Source organism: Theobroma cacao, chromosome 8 (genome assembly GCF_053813885.1).
Source record: "Theobroma cacao isolate CCN51 chromosome 8, ASM5381388v1, whole genome shotgun sequence".
NCBI classification, from domain to species: Eukaryota; Viridiplantae; Streptophyta; class Magnoliopsida; order Malvales; family Malvaceae; genus Theobroma; species Theobroma cacao.
This window is the reverse complement of record NC_142646.1, coordinates 25304792-25326166: the sequence shown is the minus strand read 5'-3', so window position 1 is coordinate 25326166 and position 21375 is coordinate 25304792. Positions and strand designations below refer to the sequence as shown.

The window sequence follows — 21375 nt, the reverse complement described above, 5'->3', positions numbered from 1 at the left end:
AAAATCATATGAAACATGAAAGTTCACAAGCTTGCAAATGCTTATGTCACTATCCTTTCTCATCATGTTTGCCAAATTTGGTTGATATGTCAAGATTAAAAACAAAAACAAGAAGAAAAAAAGATAATTTGTACATATAGTTGATAAAATAAGAGCATTAGATGATATATATATATGGAAGAATCCAACTTGCCATTATGAATAGGTAATAGGAATTTGCAAGCTTAGATGAGTAAAATGTAAGATATCTTTGATGAACTGAATGACTTTGTAAAACCTAACATTGTAAAACAAGGATCAAATTAATTTATCAAAATTCAAGAATTCTATTTTCTGCATCTTGTAGGCAATCTATGAATGAAAAGGATAAAGATACCTTTAATATGGACCCAAAATATGTATTCTCGTAGTTGTAACCTTGAATCTGCAAGAAAATATAAAGCTTAGAAGAGAGCTGACTTTGAGGGAATTTATATGGATAACAATAAACAAACTCATTACGTATCGTATTAAACCCGCCTAACGTTGTTCAAATACCTTATTTTGATCTTCTTAAGAATACAAGTAGCATCTTTCATATCTTTCATTTCTTCAAGTAATTCACCTGAACAATCCAAAGCTAATCCCATAATAGATGCTATGCAATTTGCTTTAACCATGAAATAGTTTTCCTCATTTCTCAGTAAACTAGAATCAGCAACACCAATTATTCCATTAGATAGTGACTCTTTCACCTAATGCTTCATACTCATTTCTCCAACAAAAATTTCATTTGTGGGTTTCCTTCTTGTGAAAGTTTCCATTAATAAAATACCATAACTATAAACATCACTTTTTACAGAATAATTCCCGTTGATCCATATTCTGCATGTTAAATATAATTAGATCATTAAAAGATGATGTCATCTTTTTATTGTGATGCCACTAATCATAAATAAGACGAATGTTAATTCACCATACATGTAGAAATAAAAACTAAGAAAATGATATCACCTGGTGCCATATATCTAATAGTGACAAGTGTCATGGTTTGCTTCATAGATTCTGCTTCTCCCAACAATTTAGCAATACCAAAATCTCCCACATGTGCAACCATGTCTCTATCAAGCAGAACATTACTTGGTTTTAGGTCACAATGGATAATAGGATTTAGATGTCCCAAATGGAGGTATTCTAATGCTGATGCAACATCTATCATTATGTTGATTCTTTGAAGGATATCCAGGAAATAATGGTCAGAATATAACCATTTCTCAAGGCTCCCATTAGGCATGAATTCAAGCACTAAGGCTTTGAAATCAATACATGAGCAAAAACTAATAACCATGACAAGATTGCGATGAAGTATATTTTGCATCACTTCACATTCAACATGAAAACTCTTAAATGCTCCTTCAAACTTCAAATTAAAAACTTTTACAGCAACATTTCTCTCATTTGAAACTGTTCCTTTGTATACAGAGCCAAAACTTCCAGAAACCAAGCAAGTTGCCTTCACTGAATCTATTAGTCACTTGTAGAAGTCTGTTATATAAGTTTCTACTCCGTATTTCCATATTTAAACCTTCATCCATTGAAAGATTTGTACTTCGATTCTGGAATTTTTTCGAGACAATAATGAAGGCAAGTATCAGTATTATTGAAGCAATTATTGGTAAAACATATCTCAACACATGCATTGAGGTTGTCTTTAATAGTCGATGAGTGCTATTTTTGCAAGGAGGGACTTGTAGTTGAGGTGAACCACAAAGTGCATAATTCTTCATGAATGATTTAGCTGTGAAGTTCCGAAAGCATCCTTCGGTGGGGATTTCTCCTTCCAATCTATTGAAAGCCACATTAAAGTATTTGAGATAAAAAGTCTTTCCAAAGACTTGGGAATTATTCCAGACAAATTGTTATCAGACAGATCTAAGGTTTCCAAACTAATCATGTCACTCAAAGATTGAGGAATAGAACCTTGTAGTTTGTTGCTAGATAATGATAAAATTTGTAGACCATTAAGACCTCCAATTGTGATTGGAATATCACTTGATAATAGATTCCTTGACAAATTCAAATATGTTACTACCTTCAAATTGCCAATATCTAGTGGAAGCGAACCATTAAGATAATTTAAGACAAGTCTACTTCCAACATAAATTTTAGGCTCTAAAAAGTGAAGGGTATTGTCCAATGCACTTTGTTGGAATCCAAGTATAGCTTTCTCAAAGAAGTCAAATCACCCAAACAAGAGGGTATAAGTCCTTGAAGCATATTACCAGACATTGATAATTCGCTCAGTTTCTCCAAACGACATACATTGTATGGAATGGAGCCTTGTAATTTATTATCACCAAGATATAAGCCTTGGACATTTTGTAGCCTTCCTATTGTTTCTGGAATAGATCCACTTAATTCATTTTGCCCAAGATTTAAACTTATAATGTTGCTTAAACTACTGATTTCCATAGGAATGGCACCTTTAATTTTACAACCATTAGCATAAAAATGTTGAAGTGATATGGAGAGATTCGAGATAGAAGTTGGAAGAATTCCATTTAATGGATTTGATGATAGTAGTAAATACCTTAGATTCTTGCAATTTGCCAATGAAGAAAGAAAGCTCCACTCATGGTTTGGAAGTTTGGTGGTTAAATGGTTTGACCAAAGGTGTAGCTTATCAAGGAAACTTAAACTGCCAAGTGTATTTGGAATAAAGCCAGATAATGAGTTTCGATTCGAGTCTAGAATTTTGAGCTTTCAAACATTAGAGATACAATCAGGAATATTTCCACTTAGATAATTACCCCATAGTAAAAGCACCTCAAGATTTGAATCCATGCTCATACAAAGTAATTTACCTTCAAAGAAAAGAAAAACACAAGTTTGAATTATTTCACCAAAAAAATTTGATGCACAAATAAAAAATGCAAACACCCACTATAAACTACCGCATTTATATGCTAGAGTAGGAAAAGGTTAGTTTTTAGCTAGAAGAAGGATCCTGTAGGAGGAAGTAGCAACGAAGGAAAAAAGAAGAGGAAAAAATAAAATAAAAGAAAAAAAGAGATAAAATAATATATGATCAGCTTGCAACAATGGAATTGATCATTTTGCAGGTAACGGGAACAATCTTCATAATCGTCATCAATGCAAGTTTGACTGAAGCTTTTATTTCTGGATTAACCTGCTGTTGGTGTATTGATCTTAGTGGTGGTTGTAAAATTAAATTTGAAGGAATTGTGGGGATCTGAAATTAAAGAAGATAAAGGATAGGAGAAGGGTGGTGGGAGCTGGTGAGATTTTTTTATATTAAAGGTGGAGTGGTCAAGCAATTCTTCTTGTGTCTTGAGGGATTGATGTTGCTTTGTAGAGCTAGGATTAAAGAGGGAATGGGATGACAATGGTGGGTGGCCTTTTTTTGCACAGGCCACGGTTTCTATGCCAATTGAAGTCTCTAACTAATAGAATAGAGATTGTGTTTAATGTAGATATGCTCTAGGATATAAGAGAAATTATTTGATAGTATTTTTATTTATTTTCAATAAATAAATAAAATAAAAGATATAACTTTGTTAACTCAAATTATAAGTATCAAAATAAAAATCTTTTTGTTAATTGAAAATAAAGATATCAAGTAGTAATAACTAACGTCCAGTGAAAAAATCGAACAAAAAAATGAATGTGAAATAATATTATTTTTTAAATAATTTCATAAATTGTTGAAATGTAAAGTGTGAATGTCAAAAAAATCAATTAAATATTTGTTACTATATCCTTATCCTTCATACTTCTTTTACTTTTTTTTCTGTTATTTATATAGTTTGACATTACATTATAAATATATTCTTTTAATTTATTTAATAAATACTATTTATCAGTTTCCCCATAAATTGTTATTGTATATTTATTTTTCACCCATGTCGAGGGTGTGTGCATATGGGTAGGACTAGTTTATTTTTACTCCTAAAATAAATTAGGTTAAAAATGAAATTAATCTAGTTTACCTGATAGACTATTGTTAGTGAGATAAATTTCTTTCAATGAAGAAATATTGAAGAAGGAAGGTGGAATCTGCCCACTTAAGTGCATATCCCATGCATAAAATTCCTCCAATGTAATAAGATTCCCAATCTAACTTGGAATTTTACCTGCATGGTAGAAAGAAAACTACTTGATTCGTAAACATTGCAATAGTAATCTAGAAATCTATTTGAAATCAAAATCACCTACACAATTCTATTGATTTGTAGAGTTTTTTGAATTTTAAAACTATAAATACCTTTCACAATGCCACAAAGTTTGAGTAAAAATGAAATATTCTAAATCATTATAACTTAGATCAATCTTAAAGAGATTGCTTAAATATAATTTCCATTATATGATAATGCAAAATTTTAAAGATTGTTGCATTCCTCTGAAATACCAGTTTATAAAGATAATTTCCTTGCAAGAAGAAATGTTGAAGACACAAGCTAGAATTGGACCAATAAGGTAACTCATATTTGTACTGTAAAGCCTGACCTTATAAAATACTTGTCATGACATACATGTGATGGATAGCATGTTTGCATGCTAGGAGAGTCTTGAAAAATTTACAAAAGTCGGTATTGTACCTAGAGGAACAACAAAGTTGATTTAAACCTCGAACTAGGTCAAATAGAGATTTTAGGATGAAATTGAAAATTTTACAGTCAATGAATGACTTAAAATGGTGATTCGGAGTTCGAGGATTAATTTGGAGTCAAATCGAAACTTTCACTATCGAAGGGCAAAATGGTAATTTTGCCACATGAGAATAAAATTGGAATATTGGAAGAAGTTTTTGATCAAGATTGATCACATTTGACTCATTGGAGTTAATTTGAGGTTGATAAGTGAAAAAAATTGTAATCTCAGTATTTTCAGAGCATAGGGGTAAAATGGTAATTTTGCCACTTTAGGGGCAAAATTGTAATTTTACACACCCTACACTTGTCCAACACATGGATTTTATCCAATATTATCATGGATAATTGAAGGAATTTAAATGGTGGAGAGAGAAAGCTTAATAGTTAAGAAATTAAAAATGGACCAATGGGATGGTGACATGTGTCAAGTTAATATCCATTTTTTTTTTTTGCTTTAAAATCAGCAAAAATCAGCTTATTTTCTCTTCATGTGGCTGGCCATAGCAAGAACAAAGAGAGGAAAGGAAAAACAAGAAACCTAGGTGGGAAAATTAAAGAAAAAGTGTGGGATTTCAAGGAATCAAGCAATCAAAGGTAAAATTTCTTGATTTTGACTTGTGATCTACCTTTCCCATGCTTTTGTCCTTATTTTCCATGGTTAGATTTCATGTTTTCATGGTGAATTCATGGCTACCCAAATGGGTATGGAGAGAGAATGAAGTTAGATTGATTTGATTTTAAGTTATATTAGTGTTTTAAGTTAGTTTAGCATATTTAGAAACAAAACAACAAGAAAAGAATTCATTTTCCCCCATTACCATCATTGGCCGAATTTCCTAGGGAGAATATTGTGGCTGAATTTGATGATATTTCATGATATTTTGGTGATATTTGATGTTTGGTGAGGCTAGAAATTAAATGGGAAATTTTGGTGCAAAAATACGAATTTTTGCTCAACATATAGACATATGTAATTATTGACCCGGGACCGATAAATTGAACCTCATTCACAGTCACTGAGGTAATTTAGGTATAATTGGAGTGTAGAAAGTGAAAAGAATCGATTTGGAGTTAAATTGAAGATTTTAGCCGATTAGACCGAGAATAGTGCGAATTAGGTCGAATACCGTATTTAAACGGCTATTCGAACATTTTTGCATTCCATATCATGCATTAGTAGCCTAAATTATTTTAATTTCAATTTAGTATCAATGTGGTGAATTTCTCAATTTTGTACTGTGTTAAGGTGGTGAGTCTTCTGATAAAGGCAAGAAAATTGCATCCGAGGATCAGTAGACAGAGTACTTCAAAAGTCTGCATTCTAGACATTGTGAGTAAACTTACTGTCATTTTAATTATCTAGGGTGGTTTTTATATGATATCATGAATTCTATGGAAAAATGGATTTTAAAAGGTAAATTTTCATGTTTTATGAATAAAAGTTTTCTAATGAAATTAATTTATAAATTATTTTGAAATTAAGAATGATTTTGAAAAATAGAGTACACGGACACTGTTAATTGTGGCAATTTGATTGTTTAAATTGATGGCTTATGTTACATTGTTATTGTGTTAACATGATTGGCTGGGCTGTGTTTTATGAATTGTATGAATTGTTTTATTTTACCCTTGCAGGTTGGGTAGTATTTCATTAGTCCTGTCATGCTGTCAAAATTTTATTATATGGTGGATTATATATTAATTAATCACTGCAATATGGGGTTTTTGTGGATCAGCCTTTTAGAGGGGCACAGTAAACCCCATTATATTCTTACCTCGAACGGAGAGGCGCGTAGGGTATCTCTTAGGGTAAAGCTTAGGGTTCACTTCACGCCAAACCACCACATGAGGGGAAACTCAGCCAACGCCAAGGATCGGCTATGTTTCAAAATAAAAATATGATTTATGCGAAATGTGAATTTTTAACAACCTTGACGGTCTCGGTAGGATGCCTCCGCCAAGGTGTCCCCGAGAATGGATTTATGGCACAAGCCTAGTTTTTATGAGATTCATAAACCTCTTCACGTATTTTAAATTAAATGTATTCTAATATTGTGACCCAGTTTACGATGATTTACTTTATTGTCTCCATGTACTCAACTCTAGATGTTTATGATGATGTTTGTTTACTCATTGGGATTTTATAATCTCACTACCCTCCTTTCCATCCATTTCAGGTTTAGTATAGACTGTAGATAACTGATCTCATCGAGGACTACCGTTAGATCTGCATTTTCCAAACTGTAAGTTCACAGTCCTTTTTACTTTTGTTTATTCGGGGGTCCTTTTGTTATTGTAAATTAAATTACATACTATGACTTACTGTATTACAATATGTATGAATTTATTTAGCTTTTACGCTACAAAAATTATTTACATATAACTCTAAAAATATTGTTTTATAAGAAAATAGAATATTTTACTTAACATTTCTTTTATTTTCTTATTATATCCAAATAATCGAGATTTCATTTTAAATGAAGATTTTAGACTTTAAAACTCACTTTTGATTATGAATTATATTTTTTGTACTCGCATATTACATTTTAGCGGATTTCGAGATTTTTGAGAAAAAATGATCAAAATGCCCCTGTGAGGAAAATTTTATTTTTCTATTGTTTTGAATTGGAAATAGTTTATAATCTCTCGAAACATGATTTTAGCAACTAATACTCACGGGGGAAGCGAAAAAAGCTAATGTTAAGCCTTGCGAGGTTTCGATTGACATTTCGAGTAATGAATGTCTATCGGGTCGTCGCGACGATTGTCACGAGCTCGATGGGAGTTCCGGGTCGTGACATGTATTGTCAAACCTTGTTCTATAAAATAATTACGACGTCATTTACATGCTCAATAGAATGTTTGCATGTTTAGGAAGTTCGAGGAATCGTTAAAAGACGATATTGCCCCTAATGGTACCATTAAGTCGATTAAGCCTCGAACTAGTTCAAATAGGAATTTTGAGGTGAAATTAAGAGTTTCATAGTTCAGGGATGACTCAAAATGGTAATTCGGAGTTCGAGGATCAATTTGGAGTCAAACCGAAATTTTTACTATCTAGGGGTAAAATGGTCATTTGCCACATAGGGACAAAATGGGAATTTTGAGAAAAAATTCTTTTGGCCCCATTTAACTTATTGGAGTATGATTTGAGTATTGGAGTATAATTTGAGGGTTTGGCAGTGAAAAAGTTTATGTCCGATGATTTTTGGAGTGTAGGGGCAAAATCGTAATTTTTTCATCCACAGACAAAATTTGAGATTTTGAGAGAATTTAGATCAAATTTGACAAATTGGAGAATGGTATGAGTATAAGGGATGAAAAATATGTCTATGGGAAATTTTTCAGTTTTTGGGGTAAAAATGTAATTTTGACTTTTACGGGGGCCAAAGTGTAAATTTCAAAAATTACTCCACCAAGACTTTGGATAAGTCTGAGAATTTTATCTAAGCTATGGATATGTGGGACAAGTGTATGGTGAAAATTTGGAAATAAATGGATGGCTAGAATTTAAGGAATTAATAAAACAAAAAAAATGAATAAAATAATATTATATTATTTTAGCCTTTAAAAATGTCAAAATTCCAGAATTCTCATCTTCTTCAGCTGTCCAAACCAGGAGAGAGAAAGGGGGAAAAGAAATAAGAACCCTAGCTGAAAGAATTTGGGGAAAATCAAGAGAAATCAAGAAATCAAGCATTAAAAAGGTAAATTTTATCGATTTTCCTTGTGATTTTCACTACCCATGCATTTTTTTTCTCATTTTCATGCAAAATTAGAAAGTGGGTAAGGACACCCACGCTGGCCAAACCTCCATGGATGAGTTTTGAGCTTGAGTTTTGGTTGATTTTAATTGAATTAAGCGATTTTAGTTAGGTTATATTGTAATATAGCAAAAATAAGCTAGATAAATAATTTTCTCCCATTGAAACCCATTATGCTGAATTTTCTAGGGGAATATTGGCTTCTGATCTTTATGTTCATTTGAGGAATTATGATGAATAATGATGAATTATGAGCTTAGAAAAATAATGAGAATTTTCGGAGCAAAAATACGAATTTTTACCCACTAGGGGTATTTTCGTAATTTGCTATCGAGACTGATAATTTGCAATACACTGAGGAACATTAAGTCAATTTGGGTGCAGTTGAGGTATAGAAATTGAAAAAAATTAGTTTGGAGTTTAAACGAATGCGTATATCGATTTATCGGGTAAAAGACCGAAATAGACTAACATCTCATTTAGGCAAAATTTAGACATTTTGCACTTCATATCATGCATTAGTAGTATAAATTAGTTTATTTTGGTTTAGTACTAAAGTAGTAAACCTCTTAATTGTACAATTTGTCAAGGTGGCGAATCCTCTGGCAAAGGCAAAGAAATCGCACCCGAGGAGTAATAGTTGGAGTACCCGAATTTAGTTTTCGGAAACTGTGAGTAAACTTATTATCGTCTTAATTATCTAAAGTAGTTTTATACAATTGTGTGATTTTATGGAAAATGGGTTTAAATGGTAAATTGCTATGTTTTAAGAGAAATTGTGATTTTATAAAATGATTTTATAAATTTTCTGGAAAATCGAATATTGGTTTTGAAAATAGAGTAATTGGAGACTGCCTGCTTGTGTTGTTAATTTATGGTTTTAAATTGAATGGCTTATGACAATAAATGAGCATGAATGGCTAAACTGATTTTGGTGTTAGAATTATTTGTACTGTGTATTTAGCCTTGAAAGGCTAGGTTGCGATAAATTGCCATGTCATGCAGAAAAAGATTTTATAAATCAGGTGGTAGATAAAAGATTAGCTACTGCAGTGGTGGGGGGTTCCGTGGGTCAGCCTATTAGAGGGGCACGGTAAACTCCTTTATATTCTCACATCGATCGTAGAGGCGCGTAGGGTATCTCCTGAGGTGGGCTTTTTGAGTGCACTTCACGTGGACCACCGCGTGAGAGTGAGACTCAGCCAACGCCAAGGAACAGCTATATTTCAAAATAAAATTATGATTTATGCGAAATATGAATTTTTAACAGCCTTGGCTGACTCGGTTGGATACCCCTGGTCCAGGTGTCACTGAGTACAGGATTTGGCATGAGCCAAGTTTTGAGTAATTCATGAGCCATATTGATTATTTGGTTGAAATGAATATTCGTGATGTGAAAAATTTGTTGAAGTTAATTATTTTTTAATTGTCTCCATTTACTCACTGGGATTTTATAATCTCACCACCCTCAATTCCCCACATTTCAAGTTCGGGATAGCCTGTAGATAGTCGATTGCATCAAGGACTTCAGTTAGCCTTGCATTGACAAAATTATAGGTTCACAGACTCGCATCTTATTGGTTAGTTGGGGGCCCACATGTCATTGTAAAAGTAATTTTATACTTTAATTATTTGATTTAAAATATGTATGAACATATTTAGCTTTTACACCATGTTTTTGGCGGGTTTTGGTATTTTCAAAGAAAAATGACGAAAATGCCCCTGTGAGCCAAAAAAATAATATTTTATTGATTTGATTTGGAAATGAATTATGATTTCTTGAAATGCAAGATTTAATAACTGTCGCTCACCGGGGAGATGCGGAAGCTGATGCTAAGCCTTGCGAGGTTTCGATCGGCATTCGGGATAATGAGTGCCTATCGGGACGTCGCGGCGGTTGTCACAGGTCCGATGGGAGTTTCGGGTCGTGACATGTATGACATATGTCTCCATAGAAAGACCATCTACCCACTTCCCAAGGATTTCATCACTTGCAAACACAATAAAAATCGAGTTGCAAGACGTCTTTTATTGAATAGCCATTTTCTTAATATTAATACGATTCATAATTAGTGAAACTATTTACTTCAAATTTATGAAATTATAACTTAAATTAAGATAATGTTTGAATTCTTTTAAAAGTAGTTTAAATAGAATTTAATATAATATTTGACAAAATTGATGTAGATATGCTATAGGATATAAACAAATTATTTGATAGTATTTTTATTTATTTTTTGTAAATAAATAAAACAAAATATTTAACTTTCTTAAACCAAATTGTAAGTTTTAAAGTAAAAAATCTTTTTGTTAATTGAAAATAAAGAAATCAAATAAAAATAAATAAAGTCAAGTGAAAAATTAAAAAAAAAAGATAAATCTGAAATAATATTATTATTTTTTTTGTAAAATTTCATGAATCATTAAGAGGCAAAGTGTGAATATTAAAAAATCTATTAAATATTTGTTACTATATTGTAATCTTTTAATTTTTAACACTAAGAAACTATAAAAAAAATTATGATATTAATTGATTTAAAATTTGACTAATTTTAACATTTAAGTTTTCATGGAGATAGATATTGAAAAAAGAACACGCAAAAAAAATTACAAAAGAAAAATTATATATAACCAAAAAATATTATAATACCATTATATTAAACCTTTTTAAATATTAATAATTCTTATTCATATTTTTCTTTTATATATTTTAATTAATTAGAAGTAGAAGGTACTTTTCAATTACAATAAGAATTAGCATGTATAACTTCTTGTAGTAGGAATTTTAAACCAAAAATGGAATCTTAAGTAGGAAATAATGAAAACCAAAATATAAGCTTAAAAATCAGATGTAGAATCTTACCTTCCAAACTGTTTTCCTCCAAACATAATTCTTTAAGTGTAGTTAAATTTCCAATGCTTCTTGGAATAGATCCCCTCAATTCATTTTGAGCAAGTTGCAAAATTCTAATGTTGCTTAAGCTACCAATTTCTGTAGGAATGGTACCTTTAATTTTGCAAACCATGGCACGGAACTCTTGAAGTGATGCATGATAATTCTATTTTATAGAATTATTTTAGTCCAATTTTGTTATGAAATATTAGCTAAGTCTTAAATTTTTAATTATAATTTACGTATTTTTAATTGTTTTTATAATTTGGTTACTTTTAAGTTAGCTATTTTAATTTTATGTTATTCCTTTTAATTAGTTTTTAAATTTCTTTTGTAGGATTAAAAGTGATTGGACTTAATTTTGAAAAGTAAGATGTTGAAAGGCCTAGAATCTACTTGCATATACTTTAGTATTTTAGCTACATCTTGAGTTACAGAACTCTAAATGATGCGATTTTTAGTCCATTGGAAAGCTAAGAGACAGAGCTACAACTTTTATGAAGATCACTTTGCCCAGTTCTGCCTTGATTATAGAGAAAATGATGTTGGAAAATAACTAGACGTACTGTATCGGGAATGGAAATTTGTAAAGATTGTCAATTGATTTTTGGGCCTCTCATTACACTTTTAAGCCCAATTAAACCTTAGGTCAGCTTAAGGAACTTTAGGTTAAATTTATTAGTATATATAGGATATGTTTAATAGCATCAAAGTAGAGAACTTTGGAGAGATTCAAGAAGCTAGAAGTTGAGGCTGAAACTTAGAGATCAAGGCGGCAAATATTGTTTTGTTTTCTTTCTTGGCTTTTATTTTTCTTGTTACTCTCAATGGTTGAATTTTATACAATGTTATTTGTTTTGGCAATTATGAGTAGCTAATTTTCTTTTTCTAGGATTGCAATTGAACGCACATGTAATCTAAGTTTTTAATCTCTTTCTTACTTATTTTTAATGGGATTTGAATTGTTTATTCTAATTTTTTCTTAATGCTTTTAATTGCTTGGCCGCAAATTAAATTGATCTAGGAACCTAAACAAACTTGGGAAAGGGAGACTAGAGTAAACTAAAATTGAGATAGTATATGATCATATTAATTGATTTGCCTATAGGATAGGGATATACCTATAAGCCATATGTAGCCAGATTAGAACCTGAACTTAATGAGTTTGTTTTAATTTCAATTCACATAGGGATATAATGTTTTGATTAAAATAGATATTTTTATAGGATGAGTCAAGAGACCTTTATAAATAATTTAGGACTCTAGGTTAGCACTTCAACCCATTTAAATAAGTTAAGGAAGAGAGGTAAGATTTAAATGAAGTGTGAGGGATATTAATCCTAGGCTTGTTTGATTTTATTTTTACCCAATTATATTGTTGCTTTGATTTTTCATTTTAGTATAAATTTTAGTTAATTAGTTTTAGTTAAGTAATTTAGTTATTCGAATTTGATTGTTTGGATATAAATTATTATAATTTTAGTACTTAGTAAAATTTTAGATCAATTCTCTGTGGGATCGATACTCTACTTGTTAATATACTATCTATTCGATACGTATACTTGCGTAGTAGAATTTTAACTGACAATGTAGAGAGGCTTCCAATAGAAGTTGGAAGAATTCCATTCAATGGATTGAATGATATATCTAAGACAATTAGATTCTTGCAATTTGCCAATGAAGAAAGAAAGGCCCACTCATGGTTTGGAGTTTTGGTGGTTAAATGGTTCAACTAAAGGTATACCTCCTTAAGGAAACTTAAATTGCCAAGTGTATTTGGAATAAGACCAGAGAACAAGTTTTGATTCAATCTTAGAATTTTGAGCTTTGAAGCATTAGAGATACAATCTGAAATATTTCCACTGAGATAATTACCTTCTAAGTAAAGCATCTCAAGATTTGAATCCAAGTTCATGCATGGTAATTTACCTTAAATGAAAAGAAAAATACAAGTTTGAGTTATTCCACAAAAAAAAAAAATTGTTGCACAAATGAATTTTTAGTTATTCCATTGTAAAAAATGACGCACACATAAATTTTTCATTAAACAGTGCACAATTATAACTTCTTGTAGTAAGAATTTTAAACCAAAACTTGGATCTTCAATAAAGAATAATGAAAACTAAACTATTAGCTTAAAATATAAGTTTTAAAATAAAGATAAATAAAATTAAAAATCTTTTTGTCATTTGAAAATAAAAAATAAATAAAGTCAAGTGAAAAAATTAAATAAAAAATGATGAATTTGAAATAATAAAATTTTCTAAATAATTTCATAAATTTTTATTAAGAGTGTATGTAAAAACCCCTATAAAATATTTATTATTATAGGTTATCTTTTAAGTTTTAATATTAATAAACTATAAAATTTTGTTATATTTAAAAATAATTGATTTAAAATTTGACTAATTTTAGCATTGAAGCGATGGAGATAAATTTTGAAAATCGTACACGCAAATAAACTTTTACAAAACAAATTTTACTATGTAAGACTATTATAGTATACCTTTATTATAAATAAAAATTCTTATTCAAATTTTCTTTTGTATTTTTTTATTAATTAGAAGTAAAAAGTACTTTTCAATTATAATAAGAATTAACATATATAACTTCTATAAGAGTTTTAAACCAAAAATCTTAAAATCTTAAAATCTTAAGCTTAAGGAAATTACCAGATAGAGTATTATTTGTCAAAATAATCAACTGCAATGAAGATATATTGAAGATGCTTGACGATATGGAGCCAAAAAGTTGGTTGTATGGTACTCGAAACATCTTCAGCTTTTGAAGATCACCGATCTCGTATGGAATTTTTCCTTGAACCAAATTGTGCCCCCAAGTCCAAGGTCTCCAAGTTCGACATGTTGGCAAGAGTTAGAGGAATTGTACCTGTGAAATTATTGTTGCTGAGGATCAAATATTTAATTTTATGTAAAGCTCCAAACCATAAAGGAATGTCCCCATCAAAAGCATTGTAACTTAGATCAAGGAGTTTCAAGCGACGCAATTTGGCCAATTCTTTGGGTAGATAGCCATGGAAATTATTGCCGCTCAAGTTAAGTGAGACTAGGAACGAGAGATTTCCTAAGTGTGGAGCAATAGTTCCTTCAAGGCCCATGTGTGAAAGATCCAAGACAGAGACTCTTCCATGGCGGGCACTGCAGGAAATACCAACCCAATGACAGACTGAGCTAGTGATGGACCAATTACTGGCAAAGACATTGTGAGAATCAAGGATTTGGTCTTTGAATTCAAGAAGTGTAGACTGATCTGTGGTGAGATTACGCAAAGTCATGCTCATAGTGAAGCCAATTAGGAAACATTGCATTAGCAAGATCCAAAGAAAATGAAATTTGATATTGTCCATGGGTGCGGGACGTATATCAAGCATTAAGCAAAGAGTAGGACAAAGGAAACTCATATTTGATGGAACGCTAGGATAATTAGAAGAGAAATTAAGCTTTGCTTAAATAGGTTTCAACTTTTCTACATTCAAAGGACCCACACGTATGACAGATTTTGTTAGGGTGTTAATTCTTTGCATGATTTAGCCATGGAAATAGGAAAGAGAGAATTCTGAGTTGTGGAGATATAGTTCCCCTACGACCCATGCTCGAAAGATTTAAGACAATGACCTGAGAAATACCAATTCTATTTTAATAGTTGGTAGATGAAGACATGAAGTAGCAAGGTATAATATTTAAAAAAAAAACCCTTAAATTATTCAAGAATATTTAAATAAGTTCATTTTTTTATTACATTTAAGACTTGTATTTTTATTTTGGGTCAAATAAGCCCTTATGACTAATAATTAACTAGTTACCATTAGTCAAAATGTCACTTGTTATTTTATATATATATGACATTGACATAGCATTGATGTGGAGAGTAAAAATTGTCATATGGTCATGTTATCATGTCAATTCAACATGTTACGTCATTATGAATTATGATATATTAATATATCATATCATAATCAATTAAGATATACTAACATGTAACATTAACTCCTGCTGTAAGATTAACATTTTGACTAAGTCAATAATTAGTTATAAAGGTTTGTTGGACTCAAAATAAAAGTACAATAGCCTATTTGACTCAAAATTAAAAATATAAAAGTTTTATTGAATGTAATAAAAATATAAAAATTTATTTAATTTTTAAATAGTTTAGAAATTTTTTAGACGTTATGTTCGTTCTTATTCATTTAAATTTTAAAATTAGTTTGTTGACTTGAAGCTTCTTGTTCTTGACACCAAGTTTCGAGTCTGTCATTATTTTATGATTGAGATAGAATTTCTTGCAGCAAGGGGGAGAATGTTCTCCATGTGGACTATAACATTCATAGCCCCCCTCTCTAGGATTAATTAATGAAGGAAAGACCCATGCATGTGGTGGAAGACTCATGTATGATTTAGCCATGAAAATTATTGAAATGCAAAGGTCAATTACCATTGCTGACTTTAGTCTTGTGCTGTCCGATATCCCAACCCTGGAAATTTGTTCAATATTTATTCATCAACTTACATAATTAAGTCTGTCACGACCCAGAACTCCTTTCCAGGTCGTGACAACCGCCGCGGTGTCCCAATAGGCACTTATCTCTCGGAATGCCATCCGAAATCCTGCAAGGCTTAATATCAGTTTCTCGTTTTCCCCAATGAGTAACTATTGCCAAATATTATGTTCTAAAAGATTTTGAGCTATTTCAGGATTAAAACAGATAAAACGAAAATTTTGTCTCACATGAGCATTTTAGTCATTTTTCTCAAAAATCTCAAAATCGGTTAAAAATGTAGTATGTAAGTGGAAAACACATATTTCATAGTCAAAAATAATTTTGAATGTCTATAACATTCGTTTAAAATGAAATTATGACTATTAGTATAAAATAAAAATATTGAATAAAATATTCAATTTTCTCATAAAACAATATTTTAGGAACACTGCATAAATAATTTTTACAACGTAAAAGTAAAATAAATTCATATATATTGTAATACAGATAATCAAAGTATAAAATTAAATTTGCAGTGACACGTGGGCCCACAAACGACTAAAAGTATCTAGAGAGATAAACCTACATATTTTGAGGATGCTAGTATAATTGTAATCCTCGATGAAATGAGCTATCTACCGACTATCCTGAGCTTGAAATGGGTGGAAATGAGGGTGTTGAGATTATATAATCCCAGTGAGTAAACAAATATCATTTAAAATATCTAAAGGCGAGTAAAAGGAGACTATTAAAATATTTCATCAAACTATAATTTATCATCTTTCGACTTATTTCAACCAAATGAAATTAATTTATTTAAATCAAGTAATCAGTATGGCTTATGAACTTCTTAAAACTTTGGCTCGTGCCAAAATCATTATCATACTCAATTATCAGGGATACCTTGATTGAGACCTATCCCAACCGAGTCCGCCAAGACTGTTAAAAAGTGATGAACACATAAATCATGCTTTATTTTGAAAATATAGCCATTCCTTGGCATTAGCAGAGTTCATTATCACGAGGTGGTTCGGCGTGAAGTGAACTCTAAAAGTTATACCTCGAGAGTTACCCTACTCGCCTCTCCAACCGAGGTAAAATATAACGGGGTTTACCGTGCCCCTCTAATAGGCTAGTCTACGGAAACCCGCCTACTACAGTAAGCTAAACCCACCATACAATAAAATTTTAGCAGCATGACAGGCCTAATATCTTACTACTTAGTCTGCAAGGGTAAAATAAAACAATTCATACAATTCATAAAACACAACCCAACCAGTCATGCCAACACAATAACAATGTAACATAAGCCATTGATTTCTAATCATAAATTTACAACATACAGGTGGTCTCAAATTACTCTATTTTCAAAATCGTTATTTCGTTTCAAGACAATTTATAAAATCATTTTATTTAAACATATTTTTTTTGTAAAACCAAAAATTAACCATTTAAACTCATTTTCATAAAATTTCACCAAAATCGATTAAAATCATACTTTAGATAATTAAAATGATGCTAAGGTTACTCACAGTATTAGGAGTTCGATATACTCCTATTCTCGGTCTTCGAGCACAATTTCTTCACTTTTGTTAGAAGGCTCACCACCTATACATCATATGTGACACGAATTTCAATAAATTGTGTCAATTTCTCATAAACTATTTCAGGCTCTCTAAATCTATATGAATGCACGAAATGTGTTGCAAAATGTTTGAATAGCCGTTTAAATACGGTATTAGACCTAATTTGCACTATTCTCGATGTAATTGGCTAAAACCTCCAATTTAACTCTAAATCAATTTCTTTCACTTTCTACACTCCAATTATACTTAAATTACCTCAGTGACTATGAATGACAATTTATCAGTCTCGGGTCAATAATCACACATGTCTATACATTAGGTAAAAATTCATATTTTCACACCAAAATATCCCATTTAATTTCTAGCCTCACCAAACATCAAATATCACCCAAATATCCTAAAATATCATCAATTTCAACTACAATATCCTCCCTAGAAAATTCGGCCAATAATGGTGATGGGGAAAAATGAATTCTTTTCATGTTGTTTTGTTTCTAAATATGCTAAACTAACTAAAAACACTAACATAACTTAAAATCAAATCAATCTAACTTCATTCTCTCTCCATACCCATTTGGGCAGCCATGAATTCACCATGAAAACATGAAATCTAACCATGGAAAATAAGGAGAAGAGCATGGGAAAGGTAGATCACAAGTCAAAATCAAGAAGTTTTACCTTTGATTGCTTGATTCCTTGAAATCCCACACTTTTTCTTCAATTTTTCCACCTAGGTTTTGTGTTTTTCCTTTCCTCTCTTTGTTCTTACTATGGCCAGCCATATGAAGAGAAAATGGGATAAATATGGGCTGATTTTAATGAAAAATAATAAAATATTCTTGCTTGACATGTGGCATGTTTCCATTGGTCTATTTTTAAAACTTTAAAAATTTTAATCCTTTTTATCTCTACCACATAATTATTCAATGGTCAAAATGAGGATAAGGGAAGACCATGTACTGGAAAAATGTCCTGGTGGTGGAAAATTACTGTTTTGCCTCTGGGGTGGCAAAATTACCTTTTTACCCCTATGCTCAAAAAAATACCAAGAATAAATTTGTTTCACTTCTTAACCTCAAATCATACTCCAATACTCAAATCATACTCCAATAAGTCAAATGGGGCCAAACAAATCTTTTCTAAAAATTTTCATTTTGTCCCCAGGTCGCAAATGACCATTTTGCCCCTGGATAGTGAAAATTTTGGTTTGACGCCAAATTGATCCTCGAACTCCAAATCACCATATTAAACCATTCTGGGATTTAATATTCTCAATTTCACCCTAAAATCTCTATTTGATCTAGTTCGATGCTTAAATCAACTTTGTTGTACCTTTAGGTACAATACCGATTTTTGTAAATTCTTCGGGACTCTCCTAGCATGCAAACATGCTTTCCAGCACATGTATGTCATGGCAAATATTATATAAAGTTGGGCTTGTCATCTTCTCCTCCACTTGGATCAACCATATGATCCTTCTTCGTGACTGATTTCGACATCTGGCTAAATATTAATATTTTAATATTATTTTATTAATAAAATATTATTTTATTCTAAAAATTTTATCTTATCTCTTTGGTTCCCAAAGTTCCTTATTATGCCTCACTTGACCTCCGAATCACTCTTTTATCTCACAAATTCTCCTATGAATAAATATTATTATTTTATTATTATCTTCTCGTTTACGGATCATTTTATCTTAAACTACTCCTTTCATCTTCCATCACGTTTAGACATTATAATTGGCCTCAATTTGCATCCGACCAACTTTATTTATCACCATATCAAAGTATGGGGCATTTCAAACTCCCCCACTTAATTAGAATTCGTCCTCGAATTCACGTCGATGTTGCGTTATCAATCTCCTTCTATGATCCTATTCCTTTTTCCTTCTATAGGGACATTCAATTTATCTACCTCGTTCACCTTCAGTTCAATTAAATGCTTTATTTATGGCAATTATCATCATTTGAAGCCAGATCAACAGTACTTTTGTAAAACCCGACCCTATAAACACATGCCATGACATACATGCACTAAGTAACATGTTATTACGCTAGGAAAGTTCTAAGAATAGACGAAACTCTGTATTGTACCTAACGGTGCACTTGAGTTGATTTAACCTCGAACTAGTTCAAATAGGAATCGTAGGATGAAATTTAATATTTTACAGTCCAGGAATGACTAAAAATGATTGTTCGGAGTTCGAGGGTTCATTTGGAAAAAAATTGAAAATTTTGATGTTCAGGGGCAAAATCGTCATTTTACCACTTAAGATAATAATTTGATCATGGAGTGAAATTTTTGACCAAGATTAACTATTTGGAGTATAATTTAATGATAGGAAGTGAAAATTTTCAATTCCGGCAATTTTCAAAACATAGGGGCAAAACGGTAATTTTGTCACCTCGAGGTAAAAACCGTAATTTTCACCACCCAAAACTTGTCAAAATCATAGGATTTATTGATTTTTGGTATGAATAACTATGGTACTTTAAGTGGTGAAAAATTGAAGTTTAAAGGATGAAATTTTAAAAACAGGCCAATGGGAAAGTGACACATGACATTTTTTAATTATTTAATATTATTTTAAAGGAAAATCAGCCCATTTAAACCCCACATCAGGTGATGGCCGGCCATAAGGAGAGAACAAGATAGAAAATAGAGAGGAAAGGAAGAAAAGAGAAAAGCCAAAGGAAAACTAGAAAATTCAAAGGGGAAATCACGTTTTTCAACCGTTTACGCATCTAACGGTAAGATTTTTTTACTTTAGCTTGATTTCTACCTTTCTTATGCCTTTGTTTCCATTTAGCATGCTTGAGGAGAGAGATCAAAAAGTGATATCAAGGGCTGGACAAAATTCAAGGGTGAGGAATTTGAAATTTTTATGTTTTGATTTTTAGTTAAATTGATAGTTTTAGTTAGTTAAATGTGTATAGAAAACAAATTGGGCAAGAAAGCATGAAATTTTCACAATACCCACCCTTGGCTGAATGTTCAATGATGATGAACTGATTTTTATTCTAAGAGAAATGAAGAGAAAATGATGAAAAATGGTTAAATGTGATAGAAAAACAAATGGAAGATTTACCGAATTAATGTCCCATTTTTGGCCAAATTTTCCAAGGAGGAAAGTGAGCTGATTTTGGTGATTTTAGAACGTTATTGGCTGATATTTAATGGTTAGAAATGTTGGAGAGAAAATGGGACAATTTAGAGCTAAAATGGAGCGCGTTAGCAATTTATCAAGTAAAGTACCAAAAATAGGTTAATACCGCATTTAAGCCGTTTTAGGCTATTGCATTTCATACCATGCATTAGTATAGGATTTAAGTCAATTATATAGTGATTTAGCATCATTGTGGTGAATTGGGTAAATTTTGCAATGTGTTTAGGAGGAGAGCCTTCTGGTAAAGGCAAGGAAGTCGTACCCGACAAATAGTGATCGGAGCACCTAAAAAGCAATTAGTTTGTACAAATGGTGAGTAAACCTATTATTATTGTAAATTATATAGAGTTTATTTTTAAATGCTCTTCATGGATTTTATGAAATGAAAATGAGATTAAAATGGGATTTTTGATGTTTTAGAAATAAATGTGACAAATAAAAATATATTGTGTTGATTATGAAATTGAGTAATTGGAGGCTACCAATTATTTTGAATTATATATTTTCCTATGAATGGCTTATGATATATGAGTATATGTGGCTATATGTTATAATTGCATTAGGAATTTATGTAATCTATCTTTTACTATGCAGGCTGGGTAAATAAATAAAAGTCACGTTATAGTGTCGAAATTTTATTAAAATTGGTGGGTTTAGTCACTACAGTGACCGGTTTTCGTGGACTGTCTATTAGAAAGGCACCATAAACTCGGTTATATAGTTACTCCGGTAGTAGAGGCGAGGAGGGTAACTCTCGGCGTAGTATTAGAGCTCACTTCACGTCCAACCCCCACGTGAATGTGTAACTCGGCC

The 21375-nt window shown here is 31.3% G+C and overlaps 1 pseudogene; it reads right to left on the bottom strand.

Annotated features, from left to right (window-relative positions):
- Positions 1-509: 509 nt before the first annotated feature.
- LOC108663924 (uncharacterized) lies at positions 510-14676 on the bottom strand (annotated as a pseudogene).
- Between the last annotated feature and the right edge of the window lie 6699 nt (positions 14677-21375).